The 5,000-nt window shown below is 40.6% G+C and overlaps 1 protein-coding gene across 9 annotated transcripts in view; it reads right to left on the bottom strand.

Annotated features, from left to right (window-relative positions):
• Nucleotides 1–5,000, bottom strand: part of LOC135109692 (inactive dipeptidyl peptidase 10-like) — a 160,771-nt gene that overhangs the window by 28,212 nt on the left and 127,559 nt on the right. The gene's annotated exons all lie outside the window — the stretch shown is intronic.

Here is a 5,000-nt window from a genome sequence, read left to right as displayed (position 1 = left end):
GATAGACTGATGGATTGACTGGTAAGTGTAGCTATATATATGCTGATATTTGATAGATAGGCAGTGGTTATGTTGATAGATACGCAGGTAAATGCTTTAACTGAATACATAAATGCATCGCTAGATAAACAGATAGATTGACTGACAGGCTGACTGCTTGATTAATTCACTGATGGATGGACGGATGGATTGATGGATTGATGGATGGATAGATAAACTGATAGTTTACTATGACAGGCAAACTCTAGGTGTGGGCAGTAAATTGTTGGCAAATACATTTACAGACTGTAAAGGAAGATTTATATATATATATATATATATATATATATATATATATATATATATATATATATATATATATATATATATATATATATATATATATATATATATATATATATACATTTGAAAAATATTCTAGACATGTCCAATGTAAATCGATGCATACTCACACGCTTAGACATACTGTACATACATACATACATACATACATACATACGTACGTCTTGAAAGTATCGTAGTAGGTACACGTATACATACATTCGCATGAGTACTATTACTCACACGCACACACACACGCACGCATTCCTTAAATAGTCACACACTATAATATAGTGTGTGACTATTTATATATATTATATATATGCACACTTACCTACATACCTCAGCTTCGTCACACACACACACACACACACACACACACACACACACACACACACACACACACACGTAAGGGTTGCCAAGTAAAGGTGAATATATTTTGAAATTGCTCAAGCCGATTTTGATTATACTAAGGCTATAACAATAATAATAATAATAATAATAATAATAATAATAATAATAATAATAATAATAATAATGATAATAATAATGATAACAACAACAGAACATTTTGATAATAATGATACTAACTCCCATTTCAACACGTACGTACTCATCACTCTATCAACCACCACCACCACCACCACCACGCACCTTCACGACCAGCGCCACCACCACCTCTGATCGGCTAATCCTCTCACATCCCACCTCGATTGCTTCGCTCGAGGGAAGTGAACCTTTTCTGAGTGGCCGTCTCTCTCTCTCTCTCTCTCTCTCTCTCTCTCTCTCTCTCTCTCTCTCTCTCTCTCTCTCTCTCTCTCTCTCTGTTAATGAAATCACACTTTTATTATATTTTTTCTGTGTTTATTATTCGCAAATTAATGTGATGTAATTAATAGTAATGTAAAAAGAATCCATAGGGGGAAATTAGTCGTGGCAAAGAAAGACAGAGAATAAAATAAATGAATAAAAGGAGAGAGAGAGAGAGAGAGAGAGAGAGAGAGAGAGAGAGAGAGAGAGAGAGATGAAGGAAAATAAAAATAAAGGAAACTTCACACCAGGAAATACTAAACGAAAATAAAGGTGCACACGGAACAAACAAAAAATAATAATAAAAAAAGATAAAAAAAAATCCAAAAACAAAACAGGAAAGAAAAGACAAAAGGAAAAAGGAGAAAAAGGTATATTGCAAACTACGTATTGCTTTTGTATGCAATGTTGTTGATTGATTAGAGTGATTTGTGTGACGTGACTAGGGCCCTGATTGCCTGAGAGAGAGAGAGAGAGAGAGAGAGAGAGAGAGAGAGAGAGAGAGAGAGAGAGAGAGAGAAAAGGTAATGATGATGACGGGAAGCAATAATGGGAAAGAAAAATAGGATGCAGGAAATAAGCAAAAAGAAAACGTGCTGAACTGAACTGAGTTTTAAGGGGAAACTAAGAGAGAGAGAGAGAGAGAGAGAGAGAGAGAGAGAGAGAGAGAGAGAGAGAGAGAGAGAGAGAGAGAACCTTGAATCTGGTTATCCTCATTCGTTCCTATGTATGCTTATCCCTGATTGGTGGACGCTATTTTCAGAGCATTTCGTTCTGCCCTGTGATTGGTGGACTTGACGGAACGAAATAAGCCCGTCTCGTTTTCTTTCTGCCTCTTAATTTTTAGTGGGGAAAGGGGGACTTATTTTTAGCTGCTCCCCTCAAAAATTGCGTTGCTGCTATTTCAGTCTCCCTTATTTGGTCTTTTTATTTACGTCTGTTTCCTTTTCGGCGAGTTACTTCCCCTTCTCTACACACACACTCTCTCTCTCTCTCTCTCTCTCTCTCTCTCTCTCTCTCTCTCTCTCTCTCTCTCTCTCTCTCTCTCTCTCTCTCTCTCTCTCTCTCTCTCTTAATTGCCCAATCCACCCATAAAATCCACATCTGGCGTCGTTCTGTCACTCTCTTTGTTCTTTGCTCCTTCTTTGTCTCTCTCTCTCTCTCTTTTTTTTTTTATCTGTGTGTCACATCTTCCTCCTCCCGTTTTCTGTTCCGTTTTCTGTTCCGATTTTTTTTTTTAAGGTTCGGTTGATTTCTGACTTCTTCGTGGAATTTATTTATTTATTTTTTTATATATATATTTTGCGTGTTATATTAAGTTGCCTCATTTTGTATTCATATATTCATTCCTCTCTCTCTCTCTCTCTCTCTCTCTCTCTCTCTCTCTCTCTCTCTCTCTCTCTCTCTACTTCCCAATTTTTTTCCTCCCTTCCACCTTACTTCCTTCCCTCTTCTATTTTTCTTCTCCCCTTCTCTTTCCCCGTTTCATCACCCATTTATAGTTTACACTTTTCTCCTCTCCTCCTCCTCTTCCTTCTCTTCCTTCTTGCCTTTTCCTTTTCCCTCCTTCCTTTCATCTCTCCCTATCTCTTTTATTTGGGTCTTGCGCATTTCCTTTGCAAATCAGTATTATTTGTTTCGTCTTCTTCCTTTTCTTTTCTTTCCTGTTTTCTTTCACCTTGCCTCTATCACCCTATTCGCTTTTTTTCTCTCATTTTCCTTTTTTCTTTATTTGTATACATTCTTTCTTATCTTTAGGAAAATAGGGGGTGCAGAGATGCCTTCCACTTTGCTATCTTAAATCTCCACTTTGGAATAATCTAGTTTAAAAGCCTCGTAAAATTATGTCAGGCTAGGTTTGGTTTAGAGGTCCGTCATTGTTTGTTTTTTCTTGGTGTTTCTTTCTGTTAGCCTCGTAAAGTTAGGTTAGTGAAGTGAGGTTAAGAGTGCCCACCATTGCTTGGTCATCCTTTGTATTCCTTTGTGCTCCTTTACGAATTTTCCTCATTCTCTCTCTCTCTCTCTCTCTCTCTCTCTCTCTCTCTCTCTCTCTCTCTCTCTCTCTCTCTCTCTCTCTCTCTCTCTCTCTCTCTCTCTCTCTCTCTCTCCTGCTCCTCTTCCTCCTGGCACTCACTCCTGCCACGCTGATAATGGTTTGATAACTTGAAATTGAAGCACGTTGAACCGGCGTGGCTGGGAGGGAGAGAGGGAGAGGTGGTAGAGAGGGAAAGGGGACGGAAGACAGGGAGTCGTAAGGGAGAGAAAAAACTGGAAAAAGGTAAACGTTTGAAGGAAAGGAGGGAAGGTGTGTGGAGGAGGGACAGTGCGTAAAGAGAGGAGAGAAAGGAATGAGGAGGAAAGAAAGGAGCATTTTATGGATGAGAGAGAGAGAGAGAGAGAGAGAGAGAGAGAGAGAGAGAGAGAGAGAGAGAGAGAGAGAGAGAGAGAGAGAGAGAGAGAGAGAGAGAGAGAGAGAGAGAGAGAGAGAGAGAGAGAGAGAGAGAGAGAGAGAGAGAGAGAGAGAGAGAGAGAGAGAAACACAGACTTTGTAGGAGTAATTTCACTTGAAAATATAATGAAATATAATGAAGGTACATATCTTTTCTTCTCTCCCACGTTCACCTGGAGTTAGGTTAGCCTCACCTTGCCCACCTGTGTGCCAACCTCCACTTTACCTGCACAAATTCAGGCATACGGACAGCCACACTTACACGCACACTTAACACACACACGCACACATATATTGACGGACCTTCGTGCAGATTAACAAAGAAAATATACGTACATAGCTCAACACACACACACACACACACACACACACACCATGAATACCTCCAGTCATATCTAAATCAGAGGACATTTTAATATTCAAATAAATCAAATAATTCCAAAAACAGCTCCATTCTTAATCCTAGGAAGAATATCGACAAAATGATTCATAGGGAGGAGGAGGAGGAGGAGAAGGAGGAGGAGGGAGAAGGAGGAGGAGGGAGAAGGAAGTGGGGAGAAATAAAAAGAAAAAATGAAGGGATGAAAGGATACAAGAGGGAGAAAGAAGAGGAAAGATCAAGAAGTAAGGGGTCAGATACATGAGAGAAGAGGATACCAGAGGGGTTGTGAAGGGGTGAAGGGGGGAATACGAAGGGGAGGACATGGTGGCGTGGGGTGAAGTCCTGAAGGGGCAGACGGGCCAAGGTCGTGATCTGGGTCATGGCTGGTCTTGGTCTGGGAAAGGTCCTTGCAATGTTGATAGATTGTTATTTTCCTCGTATTTTTTGTTCCAGTTTTAGTGTCGTACTGTTCCGAGGAGGAGGAGGAGGAGGAGGAGGAGGAGGAGGAGGGGAAAAGGGAGAAGTAAAAGTGTAAAAATGTCAGATAGGATGTTTTTTTAATCCTCTTATAAACTTTAGGCGGATCAAGTGACTACTCATGTTTACACACACACACACACACACACACACACACACACACACACACACACACACACACACACACACACTCAGCTCACGTAGAATAATAGGTACCATAAATTTTCAGCCTGTGTCTCTTAGTTACCTGTGCAAATATCCCTTAATGACTTGAACAGGTAATTAGAGCGTGTCACCTGCCCCCCCACCTCCCCTCACTTACCCCCTAACATGTGCTCCCCCTCACCCCTCGCCTTCCCCTCTATCTCTCCCTTCCATGACTTTCGTCTGCCCCAATTCTGTAAATCCCCTTTTTGATCTCTCTCTCTCTCTCTCTCTCTCTCTCTCTCTCTCTCTCTCTCTCTCTCTCTCTCTCTCTCTCTCTCTCTCTCTCTCTCTCTCTCTCTCTCTCTCTCTCTCAGATTTGTACCCTCCACCTATTTCTCTCCCTCTATCCTTATT

This window comes from Scylla paramamosain, chromosome 19 (assembly GCF_035594125.1).
Source record: "Scylla paramamosain isolate STU-SP2022 chromosome 19, ASM3559412v1, whole genome shotgun sequence".
Taxonomy (NCBI): domain Eukaryota; kingdom Metazoa; phylum Arthropoda; class Malacostraca; order Decapoda; family Portunidae; genus Scylla; species Scylla paramamosain.
The sequence above is the reverse complement of the archived record's forward strand: the minus strand, read 5'-3'. Positions and strand labels throughout refer to the sequence as shown.